Genomic DNA, 18814 nt, shown 5'->3' with positions numbered 1-18814 from the left:
AGTGACTATTCAGAGTGTGTGGGCTTAGTTCAGCTGCTCCTGCATTTCCAGTGGAACTGGGTTGGGCTTGGGACCTCTGAAGATGACAGTGCAGAACATTTCATTTCAACTCTGATGCCAATGCTGAAGGAGAAGGAGATCTGCCTGGCCTTTATCGAATGTTTGAACACTAAGGACATAATTATTGCAATAAAGAATTTCCTTTTGAAAATTGTATTGAAAGCTGAAGTCATTATTCTATTTGTAGATTCCACTGATACTGTTAAATTTTTGTCATTTCTAAAAGTTTTTGTAATATATAGAAAAATACGACTTAAAAACGTTTGGATCCTAACTTCTCACTGGAAATTTGCTATTCAGGGAGACCGTTCTGAAAGTGTAAAACCTTTGCATGGGGCTTTGCAGTTTAGGGAAAACACTGGGGATGTTTCAGAATTCAGCCATTTCCTCCTGTCTTTATATCATTTGATCAAAGAAGAGGACACCATTCTGCTGGAATTTTGGGAAAGACTCTTTGGCTGCCGTATCCCCAAACCAGGCCAGGTCCTTCGAAAAGGAGAAGAAAAATGTACAGGAAAAGATAATTTCCGAGATATTCCAGAGGTTATTTTTGAAATGAGCATGACAGGTGAAAGTTACAATATCTACAATGCCATTTATGCAGTGGCACATGCATTGCATGCAATTTACAACTCAAGAGCACAACCAGCTATGCTGAAGCTTGGAAAAAGGATCTCAAATGTGGAGCCATGGCAGGTAACCTCTGCGACATTTTATCCAGTCCACAGATCAATAGAGGAGAAGTTTCTCATATGCATTTCTTGAAATCATATCAAGGGATATCATATCATGGCATCTCTGAACAGATTAAAACAGCAATTACTTGCAAATAATAATTATGTTGTAAGAGGGGGCAAAAGAAAATTAACGTATATAGTATATATGGTCCTGAAACATCTTCAACTGTTCCCTGAATATCAGGAGGTGGCCAAGGAGGTGGTATCATCTCAAAACAAGATTATAATCTGGTTGCATTTGTGCAATATGCAAGATGCTTCAACAAGACAGTTGAAATCCTAATGGGCATAGCTACAGAACTTCCTCTATTTCCCTCATCATGTAACCTGAATTCAACATGTAGAAAGATGCTCAGCTCAATTCCTTTTAATCTTGTCTTATGTTTCTATGAATTAGCATCCTGTGTGACTCCACCCTGTATGTTTAGTTCTCTATGTTTTGTAACGTTCAGCTGTTTAACAGAATAAGGGAATTGTACAGGGCCTTGGAAGTCTTCTAGTCCAATCCCCTACTCAAGCCGTAAAATTTAAACCATTTCAGATAAAATTTGTCCAACTTTATTTATTTATTTTATTTTATTTATATATATTTTCAAAGGTAGCCCCATGTAGAGAGCATTACAGTAGTCAAATCTCGAGGTGATGGGGGCATGAGTGACTGTGAGTAGTGAGTGAGTCCCGATCCAGATAGGGTCGCAACTGCTGTACCAGGTGAACCTGGACAAATGTCCCACTCGCCACAGCTGAAAGATGGTTCTCTAATGTGAGCTGTGGATCGACGAGGACGCCCAAGTTCGCCCCCTCTGTGAGGGGGTCAATAATCCCCCCCCAGGGTTATGGACGGACAGATGGAATTGTCCTTGGGAGGCAGAACCCACAGCCACTCTGTCTTATCTGGATTGAGTTTGAGTCTGTTGACACCCATCCAGACCCCAACAGCCTCCAGACACCGGTACATCACTTCCACTGCTTCGTTGACTGGACATGGGGTGGAGATGTAAAAGTGGGTATCTTCTGCGTACTGATGATACCTCACCCCATGCCTCTGGATGATCTCACCCAGCGGTTACATGTAGATATTAAATAGCAGGGGGGAGAGGACCGATCCCTGAGGCACCCCACAAGGGAGTAACCTTGAGGTCAACCTCTGACTCCCCACTAACACCGACTGCGACCGACCGGAGAGGTAGGAAGAGAACCACTGAAGAACAGTGCCTCCCACTCCCAACCCCTCCAGCCGGTGCAGAAGGATACCATGGTCAATGGTATCGAAAGCCGCTGAGAGGTCAAGAAGCACCAGGACAGAGGATAAACCCCTGTCCCGGGCCCGCCAGAGATCATCCATCAATGCGACCAAAGCAGTTTCCGTGCTGTAGCCAGGCCTGAATCCTGACTGCTGAGGACCTAGATAATCGGCCTCTTCCAAGGACCGTTGGAGTTGGAGTGCCACCACCTTCTCAACAACCTTCCCCATAAAGGGAAGGTTGGAGACTGGTCGGTAGTTGTTAAGAATGGCTGGGTCCAGGGAAGGCTTCTTGAGGAGGGGGCGTTCAAATGCCTCCTTGTAGGGATCTGGAAAGGACCCCCTCCCCAAAGAAGCATTGACAATCTCCTGGACCCAGCTCCATGTCACCTCCCTGGTGGCGGAGACCAGCCAGGAGTGACACGGATCCTGTAAGCAGATGGCGGAACTCACAGCTCCAATGGCCTTGCCACTTCATCAGGTGTCACCAGATCAAACTCTTCCCAGACAGGTGAACAAGTACGGGCCCTTGTCACCTCGACTGATTCGTTGTCAGTCGACTCTGTTATCCAATTGGAGTTGAGGTCCGTCCAAATCCGAGAGATTTTATCAGCGAAAAACGTGTTAAAGTCCTCGGCACTACTCTGTAAGTGCTCCCCAGCTCCCCCCTGGTTAAGAAGGGAGCGGGTCACCCTAAACAGAGCGGCCAGGCGGGATTCCGCTGATGCAATCAATGCGGCATGATACGCGCATCTTGCCATCTTGAGCGCCACTTTGTATGTCTTAATGAAAGCTCTTAAAAGTGTTCGATTGGATTCAGATTTACTCTTCCTCCATCGCTTCTCTAGACATCTCTTCTGGCGTTTCAGCATGGGCATGTGCTATCTGCCATGCGCGAGTGCCCACACCTATAATTCAATGCCAGGGGAGGGCAAAAACAGCTTCCCCCATCCCCCCAGTGGTCATCTGGAGGCTTTGTTTGTTTCCCAACTTGTGGTGGGCCCAGTAGGGTCATGTTTCACCCTCCCCTGGCTCCAAAAGGGGCAGGGTCTGTGAAATTACCTTGACTTGTGTTGAAAAGAGTCATTCCTGGATTGGTTGAGACTCAGCTGTCCTTACTTTTTGCCTTGTTCATGCATGTAATTCAGCTTCTGCATTAATATTGGTCTATAATTTAGAAGGGATAAGAATGACTGGGCTGCCTCTCCTGCTGCTGCTGTTCTGCCTCTTTTCTCCAACTACTGCTAAGAGGAGGCAAACTGTATGTGTGTTGAGGAATTTGTTCAAGCCTAAAGGAAGAGAGCACTATTACAGACCTGGTGATCTCATTATTGGTGGGAATTTACCTCTAAGGACTCTAATGGACTCCATTGTTGCTAATTTTAGGAAGGAACCATTCGGGCTTCCTTATACTACTTTGTAAGTTTCACCGGGCAGGGAAAAATGCATTAATTATTTGTTGTGTATAGAATTCAGGGCCTTCTTTCATAAATCCTTCGTCTACTGTTCTAATATCCTAATGAGTTCTTGCCTTTGATCATACAGTAGGCTCAAATGCTAAATCATTCCCGAATTCTGTATCAAGATGATAAACCCCATAAAAAGTGAGGAACAACAAATCTGAAATGGTGCTGGCTTAAAAAAAAGTTGACAATGTTCATTTGGATAGAAAGTCATAGTAGAAAATTCATAGAAAACCTTAATCGTTTTTCATTGTCTTGCCTTGTAATACGTTTTGTATTATGGTGACCAGTTCCAGTCATCACAATAGAAAAAAAAATGAGATACTATAAAGTATTCCGATAAGAGCCACAAAGATGATTAGGTGCCTGGAGGCAAAAACTTACAAGGAATTGGGTTGCTTTGTCTAACGAAAAGAAGGGGGGGTTAGGGTTTGGGGCTTCTACAAAGACAAATGGGTCAAACTATTTTCCAAAGCACCAAGATAAGAAACAATCTTTGGAACCTAACAAAGAGAAAAGCAACTTAAAACTAAGCAAAACATTTTATAATGGTGAGAGCAATTAACCAATGGTACACCTTGTCTTTCTCCTGTGTCACTAAGCCATACAATTTTAATCAAAGAGTATCTATGAAAAAGCCACAATAAAACATAGGATTTGCTATTAAAAAACAACATGAAAAATATGGCTACGACACACATTTTTTTCCACTGTTATTTTCCCAATGGCTTCTGTACTACAGACCCACATACAAGAAGTACCAACACTTCCTGGCTTTAGTGTTTGCTGTCACGGAGATCAACAAAGATTTGATTCTCCTCCCCAACATCACACTTGGCTTTCAGATTTGTGGCAATGATCAGAGGAAGAGGAGGATATCTTTAATCAGCCTCTCCTTGCTCTCCACCTGGGGCCAAATGGTTCCAGGTTATAAATGTGACAGACAGGACCCCCTGCTCTCTGTCATTGGAGGTGACCACTCCACATCCTCAAGGCAGATGGCCTCCACCTTCAGCATCTACAAGGTCCCACAGGTAAGGGGGATTCATTGGATATAGTATGGTGTGGACAAAGAACAGAAACAAACACAGAAGTCAAGGGTGAAAATGATGTTGTTGAAGGGGATATCCTATAGTTGAATTCATTTTTAGATTTTATGTGTCAAGATACATATCCCCAACAGACCAATAATGAAATAATTCTGAAATCCTGTACTTGCCAAGAATAATAAATTTCTGGTTTTCATAAAAGTTTAGCCAGCATGTCATTCAATTTATTGCTTCTATCAAGTTAATTGTTTCTTTTCTTTTGACATATCAAAACCAGACAAAAAATGTCACAAGCAGCTTTTCCTAGGAAGAGAAGATGCTTAAGCTTGTTAATTGAAGTAAGTCTGCCTGATTGTTAAGTTTAAAAAAAATGCAGGTGAAATCAGCACAATACTTTACTTTGTCTTTGAAAGAGGAATCTCCCTTTCTCCAGCTCGGTGTTGGCTTTGAGATCCCTCGGGAATACAGACCACTTTATCCTTCCTTCTTCCGGATTAATCCCAGTGACATTTCAGAGTATGTGGGTTTAGTTCAGCTGCTCCTGTATTTCCAGTGGAACTGGGTTGGGCTTGGGACCTCTGAAGATGACAGTGGAGAACATTTCATTTCAACTCTGAAGCCAATGTTGAAGGAGAAGGACATCTGCCTGGCCTTTACTGAAAGTTTGAACACTGAGGATATAGTGATTGCAATGTATAAATTCATTTTCAAAATTGTATTTAAAGCTGAAGTCATCATTCTGTTTGGAGATTCCACTGATACTGTTAATTTTTTGTCATTTCTGAAACTTTCTGTAATGCATGCCAAGGTCCGAATTCATAATGTTCAGATCCTAACTTCTCACTGGAAATTTACTATGAAGGGAGACCCTTATGAAGGTGCAAAGCCTTTGCCTGGGGCTTTGCAGTTTAAGGAAAACACTGGGGATGTTTCAGAATTCAGCCACTTCCTCCTGTCTTTACACCATTTGATCAAAGAAGAGGACACCATTCTCCTGGATTTGTGGAAAATACTCTTTGGCTGCCATATCCCCAAACCAGGCGAGGTCCTTCGAAAAGGGGAAGAAAAATGTACAGGAAAGGAGAATTTACAGGATGTTCCAGATTTTATTTTTGAAATGAGCATGACAGGTGAAAGTTACAGTATCTACAATGCCATTTATGTAGTGGCACATGCATTGCATGCAATTTACAACTCAAGAGCACAACCAGCTCTGCTGAAGCTTGGAAAAGGGATCTCAAATGTGGAGCCATGGCAGGTAATCTCTGCGACATTTTATCCAGTCCACCAATCAATAGAGAAGCTTCTCATATGCATTTCTTGAAATCATATCAAGGGGTATCATATCATGGCATCTCTGAACAGACTAAACCAGCGAGTCTTCGGAGAGGGGCGGCATACAAATCCAAATAATAAATAAATAAATAAATAAATTACTTAAAAAAACAACATTAATTAAATGTTTTGTTGAAAGAGGGGACAAAAGAAGAATAACCTATATAGTACATGGTCCTGAAACATATTCAAAGCTTCTTGAGTATCATGAGGTGAGCAAGGAGGAGGTGTCATTTCAGATCAATATGATAATCTGGTTGCATTTTATTGTTGTAAGACACCCAGTCCTTCGGGTGTGGGCAGCATACAAATGCAAACAAACAAACAAACAGATAAACAAATAAATAAATAAATATATTAATAAACAAACAAAAAAATTAACAGGCAGATGGACAGGCAGAAAGACAGGCAAACAAAAACAAACAAACAAATAAAGAAATAAACAAACAAACATGAAAGATGGTTCAACATGAGAGTTGAAATTCTAAAGGGTATATCTGCAGAATCTTCTCCGATTACCTTCGCATGTAACTTGAACATGTAAAAAGATGTTCAGCTTAATTCCTTTTAATCTTCTTTTATGTTTTTATGAATTAGCATCATGTGTGACTCCAACATATATGTTTACTTCTGCGTTTCTTTTAATGTGCTTAACAGAATTGAAAAGAATAGGAAATGGAATAGAATAGAATAGAGTAGCTGTACACTTGTGACAAAAATTATAAGTCTATTCTATTCTATTCTATTCGACTCTACCCTACTCTTCTCTACCCTACCCTACTCTACTCTACTCTGCTCTGTTTCTGCCATCCAGCTAATTGCTCCCATTTATTTAGATCTCTTTTCTTTCAGATTCTTACCAATTTGAGAAATGTCCACTTCAACAACAGTGCTGGAGATGAAATCTCCTTCTCACAAGTTGGAATGAGAACTGCTCATTATGATATCGTCAACTGGGTTTTCCATCCCAATAAATCTTTAGTCCCTGTGAAAGTTGGGCAAAAGGATCCCACGGCTGCCCCAGGCCAGGATTTCACCATTAACACTAATGGGATCATCTGGGCCACAAAGGTGAGCTGGAAGGAAATGTTGCAAATTCAGGAAAACAATCACTCTCTCCTGGAGATGCTGAACATCCTTCTAAGGTAGAGTTATTAAATGTGCCAACTTTAAGATCTATGAACCTCAAACACCCAGAATTCTCCAGCCAGCATAGCTAGAACACCTGTTGTAAGGTCAAAACAGGTATATAGATGCAGAAATTTGGAATTTGAAATTTGGTGAACTACTTGCATTTGAGGTTAACAAATTTGATATCTAATTTATGAAACTTTTAGCAATGAGTGGGAATGAGAAGAACCAGGATGCTATTAGATCAGGTAGAGATTTGCACGGACCATAGCCATTCTTTTGGATCTTCATCATTCTTTGTTGTAGCAAAGTTGTAACTCAATGTAACAAAACTTCCTTTGTGTTCTGAGGTTCAAGAGTCAAATATTAGTATCCATTGGTGAGTCACTATTGCCACTTGCCTGAATCTCCTAGGAGATTTTCATGGTTCCTGGTTGATAACATTCTCAACAGAAAAAGAGGAATATGGAAAAGAATAAATGTAAGATCTTCATTGCACAGGCCACTTCTATCACTTCTCTTTTCTCCTTTAGAAGGTGCCCTTTGCCAGGTGTGGCAAGAAGAGGTGCCATGCAGGAGAGAGGAGACAAGTTCCAGAGGGCAAACCCACTTGTTGCTACCACTGTGCCCCTTGTCCAGAAGGAACCATCTCAAACCAGACAGGTAGGGCACTTGTCATACGCAGATCTTCTAGGATCCAGGACGGGCATTGGCAAACTTAAAAAGTCAAAGGCAAACACAGAGGGTGACTGGCTGCTCATATAAGGAGAGGTTTTAGACATGGCTTCTCTCCTGCACTAAGGATCTGGCCATTGCCTTGCCAAGTCCTATTCCATCCCGGTCCCCCTCCACATCTTTGGCTTAGCAGGGACGGTTTGACCAGTAGGAAGCAATGATGCCTTACACACAAATGTGGCATGAGTAGGAGTGGGAGGCGGGTCGCCCGAGCCAAGCACCTTTAGCTGCCTTGAGTCCTTCAGGATTGGGTGGCATAGAAGTTGAATAAATAAATAAAACTTTGCTTGACAATGCTGAAATCCTTACATAAAAATTCTTAATTTCAGATGCAGCCCAGTGTGACCCCTGCCCAGAAGACAAGTATCCCAACAAGGAGAAGGACCAATGCATTGCCAAGAAGATCCACTTCCTCAGCTATCAAGAGACCCTGGGTTACACTTTGGCGTCTCTAGCTCTTTTCCTTTCTCTGATCACATCTGCAGTACTGTTGGTTTTCCGTAAACATCATGAAACACCAATAGTCAAGGCCAACAACCGAGACCTCACCTATATCCTCCTGGTCTCCCTCCTGCTCTGTTTCCTCTGCTCCTTCCTCTTCATTGGTCAACCCAGGAAGCTCACGTGTCTATTCCGACAAACTGCCTTTGCCATTTTCTTTTCTCTTGCGGTTTCCTCTGTGCTGGCAAAAACAGTCATGGTGGTTCTGGCCTTCATGGCTACCAAACCAGGAAACAGGGCAAGGAAATTCTTAGGAAAACCACTGACCAATTCCATTATCTTAGCCTGTCCCCTGGTCCAAGCAGTTCTTTGTGCCATCTGGCTGATAACCTCTCCCCCATTTCCCAACTTGGACTTCCACTCCTTGGAAGGAAAGACCATCTTGGAATGTCAGGAAGGCTCAGTTTCAATGTTTAACACAGTCCTAGCCTACCTGGGTTTTCTGGCCTTTGTGAGTTTTATTATAGCCTTTCTGGCTAGGAAATTGCCTGATAGCTTTAACGAAGCCAAGTTCATTACTTTTAGCATGTTGGTCTTTTGCAGTGTTTGGATCACATTCCTCCCCACCTACCTGAGCGCTAAAGGGAAGTCCATGGTGGCCGTAGAGATCTTCTCCATCTTGGCCTCTGGGTCTGGTCTCTTGGTTTGCATATTTTTCCCCAAGTGCTACATTATCCTACTGAGGCCCCAATTGAATTGCCGAGATAATATAATGGGGCACAAAAAACTCTGATTTATGTCTCGAGTTTCTGTGGATCTCCTGCTCTAGCAGGGGGTTGGACTAGATGGCCTCCAAGTTCCCATCCATCTCTATGATTCAGTTTCTTGCTTTAACAGGGGTTCATACTAGATGGCCTCTGAGATCCCCTCCAACTCTATCACTCTGTATCTGTCTCCTGCTTGAGCAGGGGGTCAGACAAGATGGCCTCTGAGGTCCCCTCCAACTCAGTCTCCTGTTTAAGTTCAGACTACAACTGGTGTGTTGGCTCCGAAAGCCCCCTCCCCATCCCACTTCTGGGGACCCTCAAGATAAATGAAGGAGGGGATTAAAAGAGGCATGGGATCATCTACATGCCCGGAGCGTGTCCTGACCTCTCTCTCTGGGAATGGGGCAGTATCATTAGACCTCCTCCACTTTCTCCCCCAAAGCCCCCTGGGCTGAACAACTAGGGGCCTTTCAGTGAGCGAGAAAAGACAGCTTCCAATCATCAGAAATGAAAGGCTGTAGAATAAAGAGCTGCACCCAACTGGCAGAGGTGAAATGTCCCACCCGCCTGTCACACACATCCTTCCCTATCCTCCCATTCCCCCTCACCTAACTTTATGGCAGGTGGACATCGAAGCAAAGGGAAACAGGACTGAAGTGGTTTGATGGCAGGTCTGACAGTTGGATTTTCCTGATTTAAACCAGAACTCCATGGATCTTCTCCCAGCAATTCTCTTTTATTCCAAATCTAAAACACTTATACAATGGTACCTCTACTTAAGAACTTTTCTAGATAAGAACCAGGTATTCAATATTTTTTTGCCTTTTCTACTTAAGAAACCGAGCCCAGAAAAATTTCCCTGGAAATTATAAAGCTGCACGAAGGCCCGGCCAGTTTCCTGCCATTCCCCTTTTAGTCCAGGCCATCTCAGGCTTTTCTGGGCTGCCAGAGGAGCCTTTCAGTGGCTCTTAAGGAAGCTTTTGCTGTCCAGAGCAAACAAAGCATTTTCCTTTCTCTGAGCAGTTTGAGAGGGAATAAACCTCTGCCAGCACCCAGAGAAAAGAAATGCTCCCTTCGCTCTGGGTAGAGACTGTCCTCCTCCTCTTCTTCTTCTTCCTCCTTCCACCCAAATTCTGAGCTTTTATTCCTTTCCTAATGGGTTTGCACACATTACTTGCTTTTACATTGATTCCTATGGGAAAAAAATTGCTTCTACTGTTCTACTTAAGAACCTGGTCATGGAACGAATTAAGTTCTTAAGTAAAGGTACCACTGTATATATCTTTCATAGTTTATAATGAGTTATATACCAACAGTACATCACTTTATGAATATTTTCTAATCAAATTATAATCAATAAAAATATTAAACCATTCATCTGCCTATTTTCCCATTTCTTGACCATTGTTATATTCACAGATCCTTACCCAATAAACCATACTTTGTTTAACGCAATTGTTTTCCAGATTGTGTTTCAACAGTATTTTACAGACTTTGGCAATAACATGCTCATTATTAGCAGTTTCAAATTATTCTTTTTACAGACTCAGATCCAACATTCCTGCCTAAATTAAATCATTTCTTATGTTGTGAGGAAACACATTCTTTTTATTCCAATTCTTGTTTTGTCCTGAGTTTCGGGTTATTTATTAATTTATTTGACTTCTAATAAGCTTGATTAATTTTTTAAAAAATATATTACCTGCCTATATTAACATTAGTTTGGTATCACCATTATTTCTTTTCTAAATAAAGTTTCTTGAGCTCAGGGATAGATTCCAAAATTTTTTGCTACCACTCTGTGGGCAGAGCTTTCTTTTGTGGGCATGGCTTACTTTTGTAGGAGTGGCTTGATGGTCATGTGACTGGATAGGAGTGGCCTGGTAGTCAGCCTCGCTCTTAATTGGGGAGTCTTAGCCTCAATCTGAAACTTATGAAGAGGGATAGGGGAGCATGGAATAAATGCTCGCATTTTTCATTTAAAAAAACTTAAAATTTACAATTCTGCTTTATTCAGAATGCTGTGGCAAAACCCTTTTCTTCAGCAGGGAAGAGGAAACCTCCTGCTTCCACTGTCACCATGCAAGTCCATCCACACCTGAGAGTCTTCTGATGCTGCTGTTGTCTCCCACGTGTTTCCTTCCCTCTCGTCACCTGAACAGAGACTCAAAGTTTGGGAGCATCACACAAGAAGAGAAAAGGCAGGAAAGCCCCCTGGAACAACAGTGCAAAGCACATGTGGCTGCAAAAGGAAATTAGGCCTGGTGATATCCGAGGCTTTCTGGCTCCCCTTGTCAAACCCCTCACTCTCCGCTCTTTGCTAGCAGCCACCCTATTTTTCACACTCAGGACACTCTTCAAAGGCAGCCCCATGTAGAGAGCATTGCAGTAATCTAACCTTGAGGTGATAAGTTGCCCTCTTCTGTACTTTTTCCAGAGTTTCAATGCCTTTTTTGTAGTGTGGAGGCCAAAATTGAATGCAGTTCTCTAGGTGAGGTCTGGCAAAAGCATTAGTACCTCTTTAGTCTTAGATTCTATCCCTCTGTTGAGGCAGCTCAAAATTGTGTTACCTTTTTTAGCCGCCATTGCACATTGCTGGCTCATAGTGGTTACAGCAGAGCAAAGAGAGTTCTGAGGGTTTCCCTCTTAGTCCTGTTAATTTCCCCTTCACTCAAGTCCTCACCTCCACCCACCCACCCCCTCTATCCTTGTGATGACCCATAAATTTCAGGGTAGGTATTCTGAGAACAGTTCCCACATGCATTTTGGCATTTCTTTGCATGGCTGTTCAACATTCCATCCCCAGGCTTGTGTCCTTGGATCTTTCTCTGGATGCCACATTTGGCTCTTGTCACACACCCCTCCCTCTCCTCCCATTCCCCCTCACCAGACTTTATGGCAGGTTGACATCTATACAAGGAGAAACAGGACTGAAGTGGTTTGATGGCAGATCTGACAGTTGGGGGTTCATGGTTTAAACGAGCCCTCCATGGATTTGGTCCCAGCATTTCTCTTTTATTCCAAGTCCACCAGAGATGCTAAAAAATACCTTCTTCAGATTTATATTTCCCACATAAATCTAAAACTCTTATATGTCCATGACTCTCAACACTCTGCATGCTGCATTGGCTGCCCATTGGTCTCTGACCAGATTACTTACAGGACCACCGTCTGCCTCAAGTATCCCAAAGGTCAGTTATTTTCCACAGAGTTGGCCTTTCCCAGGTCCCATCTGCCAGACAATGCCGCCTGGTGGGCCTACGGGAAGAGCCTTCTCTGGAGCGGCCCGGCCCTCTGGAATCAACTCCAGCCAGGTATTCATAATGCCTCCACCCTCCTGGTCTTCTGCAAGGCCTTAAAAATAATCTCTGCCACCAGGCTTGGGGCAGTTGAGTGTTAGCTCTGGCCAATGTATATGGAATGAATGTGGATGACTGCTTTTAAAGTATTGGGTTCTAGAATTGTTTTAAACATGCCTGGGATAAACATATATCCATCCTGAGATAAAATACAGAAAATAGTATAAGGGCAGACTAGATGGACCATGAGGTCTTTTTCTGCCGTCAGACTTCTATGTTTCTATGTTTCTATGTTTCTAACTTGGTAGGGGCTGAAGTTATAAATTAATTTCTCCCATAGAAGTTAAAAATAGACAGGAGAACCTCTCAAGATGTTATACTAATTCAAACTGTTTGGACCCAGTATTTGGACCCAGTGTTCTGCTATATTTTGTTGATCAAGCAATGATCCCACAGTTTTGTCCTACTGCATGAAGGGCTTTGAATATAAAGAAACTATCATATGTAAACCTAGCAAAGACCAAATCAACCATGGATGCTTGGCGTTTCCAGTATTGGGACTTAGAGAGTTTTCAAATAAATAAACAGAAAAAAATGTTGCTTAAAATTATGACTGCTCAAGATCATGAAATTTTGGTGAAAACATCACATTTAAAATTTATTTTATTATTTGGATTTGTATGCCACCCCTCTCCGAAGAAGTGATCTTTAACTTAATTCATCTATTTCTATTTATTTCTATTTCAATTATTTCTATTTCAATTATTTCTATTTCAATTATTTCTATTTCTATTATTTCTATTTCTATTATTTCTATTTCTATTATTTCTATTTCTATGCTGCCCCTCTCTGCAGACTCACGGCAGCTCAGAGCAAATGGAAACAAAAATACAATATGGAAGAAATCGAATTTAAAACAATTATAAAACCCAAGACATTAAAAATAGTCATCCACATTCATTCCATATACATTGGCCAGAGCTAACACTCAACTGCCCCAGGCCTGCCAGCAGAGATTATTTTTAAGGCCTTGCAGAAGGCCAAGAGGGTGGAGGCAGTATGAATCTCTGGCGGTAGTTGATTCCAGAGGGCCGGGGCCGCTACAGAGAAGGCTCTTCCCATAGGCCCACCAGGCGGCATTGTCTGGCAGATGGGACCTGGGAAAGGCCAACTCTTTGGAAACTAACTGGCCTTTGGGATACTTGAGGCAGACGGTGGACCTGTAAGTAATCTGGTCCTAAGCCATGCAGGGCTTTATAGTTCATAACCAACCCTTCGAATTTCATCCAGAGACCAATGCGTAGCCAATGCACCATGCAGAGTGTTGATGAGTCATGGACATATAAGAGTTTTAGATTTATGTGGGAAATATTAATCTGAAGAAGGTATTTTTAGCATCTCTGGTGGGCCTGGAATAAAAGAGAAATGCTGGGACCAAATCCATGGAGTGCTCGTTTAAACCATGAACCCCCAACTGTCAGATCTGCCATCAAACCACTTCAATCCTGTTTCTCTTTGCATTGATGTCAACCTGCCATAAAGTCTGGTGAGGGGGGATGGGAGGATAGGGAGGGGTGTGTGACAGGAACCAAATGTGCCATCCAAAGAAAGATCCAAGGACCAAAGCCTGGGGATGGAATGTGGAAAGGCCATGCAAAGAAATGCCAAAATGCATGTGGGAACTGTTCTCAGAATACCTAATCTGAAATTTATAGGTCATCACAAGGATGGAGGGGGTGGGTGGGTGGAGGTGAGGACTTGAGTGAAGAGAAATTAACAGGACTAAGAGGGAAACCCTCAGAACTCTCTTTGTTTCAGTAAAAGCATATCTTTCTCTACAAATGGAGTTCAGGGTCTTTCTTTCCTGAACACTCAAACTGGGACAAGTCAGACATTAAGCAATAGCAGTCCATTTTGGCCACAATTGTAGAGTGTGAAAGTACACAGGTCCTGCTTTTCTCATGCAGGCCTGGACTGTAAAAAATTGAGTTCTCTGATGTTCCTCAAACTATTTGCAGAAGAATTTCTCTGAAATGTATTTGGTCCCAATTTTATGGGTACCATCATTGTTCTTCTAGTTAACTGCAGACTGTGTTGAATTGCAAATGAACAAAGGAAGCCTAGATAAAAAGCTACTTTCTACAGCCTCATTCAGTTTAACTCTTATTTGTTTGTTTGTTTATTTGTTGGCTTGCTTGCTTGTTTGTTTGTTATACAAATATAGTATTGTATTGTAGTATATTTAACATAATACAAGTATAAAGTAGAGATAGAAAAGATAAAAAGGCATTAGGACAGCAATGGTAGGCATGAAGGTGCCCTTATGAACACCCTTTACAGACCTCTTAGAAAAGGGGAGAGGTATATTGTAGATAATGTAAAGTTGAAGATTTTGGGATTGGGGAAGGAAACAACAGAGTCTGGTAGTGAATTCCAGGCATAGATCAGTCTATTGCTGAAATCGTATTTTCTGCAGTCTAGTTTGGAGCGGTTTACATTTAGTGTGTCTCTATTGCATGCTCTTGTGTTGCTGTTGTTAAAGGCAGGGCCACCATCAGGAATTTTGGGGCCCCGTACAGCCTAAGTGTCTGCCCCCCCCCCGCCATTTTAAAACTACTGCCCCCAAATCCCGTGCCATGCCCACCATGGGCACACACCCTGGGCAAGCCCTCCCCCGGCCCTCTGAGGTCAAACACAGCCCTCTCTTACTCTCTTCCTTCCTCTCTCATCTCTTTCTTTCTTTCTCTCTTTCTCTTTCTCTATCTTGCTTTCTTCCACTCTCTCTCTTCCTTCCTCTTTCTCTATCTTGCTTTCTTCCTCTCTCTCACTCTCTTCCTTCCCCTCTCATCTCTTTCTTTCTTTCTCTATCTTGCTTTCTTCCTCTCTCTCACTCTCTTCCTTCCTCTCTCATCTCTCATCTCTCTCTCTTTTTCTTTCTTTCTCTTTCTCTCTCTTCCCCCTCTTTCTCTATCTCTCCCCCTCTTGCTCTCTCTCTCTTTTTCTCACTTTCTCTGTCCTGTTTTCTTTCTCTCACTCTTTCTCTCTCTCATTCTCTCTCTCTTGCTATCTCTTTCTTCCCCCCCCTCTTTCTCTCTCTCTCTCTTTCTCACTTTCTCTCTATCTTGCTCTGTCGCTCTCACTCTCTCTCATTCTCCGGACGCTGGCGAAAGTGATTTTCAATGTCCCTGCCAGCCCGCCCGGAACATTCAAATTAAGAAGAAAAAAAAGCCGGCAAAGGTTTTCTTTCTTTTTTTTTTCGGCAAGAAAAACCTTGGCTGGTGGAGGAGAAAGAGAGGTGGATCGGGTGGGTGGGCGGGCATGCGGAGAGCAGCAGCAAGTAGCCAGGGGCGCGAGGGGGCTAGAGGAGTGGGGTGGGCTGGGGGCGGCCGCAGCGTGCGTGCCCTTGGAAAAGGGTGTGCGGGGCCAGGGGGACGTTTTGGGGTGCGCTGGCTAAGGCGTGTGCAGCCTACAGCTACAGGGAACGCCCCAGCCGCTCAAGCCTCGTTCCCCAACGCCGCCACCCCGAAGGGGCTCCTACCTTCGCCGCACGCTCCAAGAGAGGGTCGGTACTGCGCCTGTGCGAGCGAGGAGCTGGAGCTCGGCGTCGGCGCTGCTCACTGGGCACAAATTACTGCGGGCGCCAGGGGGCCGGCAAAACCATCCGGGCCCCCCCTATTTGTCAATTTGGCCGGGCCCCTGACGCCACTACCAGTAGTACCGCCCTATCGGCGGCCCTGGTTAAAGGTGAAATAGTCACTAACAGGGAGTATATTATGATGTATGATTTTATGAACAGTTAAATCAGTTCAGAGGTGGCGTAGCTGTACATTTTCTAAACTTAGTAATTGAAGTCTGGAGGAGTAAGGTAATTTGTTGCCTGAGGAGGAGTGGAGGACTCTTTTTGTGTAGTATTTCTGGACTCTTTCAATTGTATTAATGTCTGTTATGCAGTGTGGATTCCATACAGGTGAGCTGTATCCAAGAATTGGTCTGACAAGTGTTTTGTATGCTCTCATTAGTAGATCAGTGTTTCTAGAGAAGAAGCTGCATAGAATTAAGTTTGTGACTCTTCCATTTCCTTCCATTAGACCACAATCATGTCCAAACAATTAAACAACCTCCAAATATATTGCCTCTCCTTTGTTCATGTTCCTGGGGGAAAAGTGATCAACTTTGTCTAAGTGTGACTTTCTCAGTCTCTTTTAACTATACAGTGATACCTCGTCTTACAAACTTAATTCACTCCATGACCAGGTTCGAAGACGAAGCAATTTCCCCCATAGGAATCAATGTACACGGGGTGGACAAAGAAATGGAAACACCTTGAAAATCCAGATTTGGAATCCAGATTTGTGAAGCTCCCTTCGAACAGTTTTTGTGGAAACTGGGTTCTGTATGTGTCTATTGAACTCTGCAGTGATTTTAGCAGCTATGGTCTTGCAATCTGCACTAACAATTTGCTTTAGAGTCCGATAGTCTCTCTCAGACAACTTCGACTTTCAACCAGACCTGTGCTTGGCTGAGGATGTTTTCCCTTCTCTTTCAAAAGCAGTCATTACTTTTGAGACATGACTTCTTGAAACCCCAAACATTCAGGCACTTTCTGTTACACTAGTGCCTGCCATTCGAGCACCAAACAATTTGGCCTCTTTGAAAGTCTGAGAGGTCTGCCATTTCTAGAAGGTTATAACCAATTTCCTTAAATTTCTGTAAAGAAAAAGGTAGTTTAAAAAAACATATCAAATAACAGAATTAAAAGAACCATTAAAATATGTCAAGTTTTGATTGATTTGAACATGTTCAAACATTATGATGCAAAAAAATCAAGTGTTTCCATTTTTTGTCCAACCCTTTCATAGCAAATAATGCGTGCAACCCAACCCCAAAAGTCACCCCTTTTCCCTTGCGCTGCTGGGAATCCCCACCTCCAGACTGGGATTCCCCTGAGCCTCCCCTCTCTGGGAAAACCCACCTCCGGACTTCCGTTGCCAGCCGAAGTGCTGGGATTCCCATGAGCCTTCCCTTGCTGGGAAACCACACCTCTGGACTTCCATTGCCAGCCAAAGTGCTGGGATTTCCCTGACGCTCCCCTTGCTGGGATTCAAAGCAGCTCCAGCAAAAATGAAGGGAATCCCAGCAAGGGAAGCCTCAGGGAAATCCCTGCAATGCAACAACGGGTGATTCAGCTGGCAACGGAAGTCTGGAGGAGGGGTTTCCCAGTGAGGGGAGCCTACATCTAACCCATTCCTCCACTAAAAGGACCCAACAAGAAAGAATGCTATGATGAATCAACGAAAGCTAACTTCTTCAACATATACTTTGGATCAGTCTTTGTAAACAGCAATGGCTCATCCCCCAAATTCACTAATCGCACCTCAAACACTCACAACGACTTAACTCAAATAGACTTCACTGAAGACATTGTCAGAAAAGCACTACGCAACTATAAACTTTCTCTATCAATTAGTCCTGATGGTCTATATGCATATTTCCTTTAAAAAGCTCTCCACAGCCATAGCTGAACCACTAAGCATAATCTTTGAAAAATCATTCAGGACAGGCTCACTAACAAAGCTATGGTCAAAAGCAATGGTCATTGTCATCTTCAAAAAAGGAGATACTAGTCTTGTTTAAAACTACAAACCAATCTCATTATGCTGCATCACATGCAAAGTCATGGAATCAATCATAAACCAATCAATTACTCTCCACCTAGAAATTAATAACCTACTCGCTAACAAACAATTTGGCTTCAGAAAAAAGAAATTATGCTGCAACCTGCAACTCATTCACTGCATATGGACTACACATCTCAATCAGGACAATCTATATATGCAATTTACATTGACTTCTGTAAAGCCTTCGACCCAGTGGTTCATCACAAACTACTTCTAAAACTCAAATTCTACAGCATCTTAGGATAATAATAATAATAATAATAATAATAATAATAATAATAATAATAATAATAATAATAATAATAGAATTGAGGAGAAGCAGCTGCAATGACTCTGACATAAGCCAGTGAAAGTGGTCCCAGTGGTACTTGGCACGCTGGGCACAGTGCCAAAGGATCTCAGCAGACATTTCAAAACCATCAGAATTGACAAAATCTCCATCTGTCAATTGCAAAAGGCCGCTTTACTGGGATCGTCAAAAAAAATTTGCCGCTACATCACGCAGTCCTAGGTGCTTGGGAAGTGCCCAACTGGTGATGAAATACAAAATCCAGCATAGTGATCTTGTATTGAAATAATAATAATAATAATAATAATAATAATAATAATAATAATAATAATAATAATATTTATTAGATTTATATGCCGACCCTCTCCGTAGACTCGGATCCCTCCATAGTTTATTTATTTATTATTTATTTATTACTTAGATTTGTATGCCGCCCCTCTCCGAAGACTCGGGGCGGCTCACAACATGTAAAAACAAATCATAAGCAATCAGACAAATTTAAAATATTTAAATATTTAAAAAACCCATATACTAACAGTCATACACACAGACATACCATGCATAAATTAAACGTGCCCAGGGGGAGA

Source organism: Erythrolamprus reginae, chromosome 1, assembly GCF_031021105.1.
Source record: "Erythrolamprus reginae isolate rEryReg1 chromosome 1, rEryReg1.hap1, whole genome shotgun sequence".
In the NCBI taxonomy this organism is placed as follows: domain Eukaryota; kingdom Metazoa; phylum Chordata; class Lepidosauria; order Squamata; family Dipsadidae; genus Erythrolamprus; species Erythrolamprus reginae.
This window is presented reverse-complemented; position numbering follows the sequence as displayed.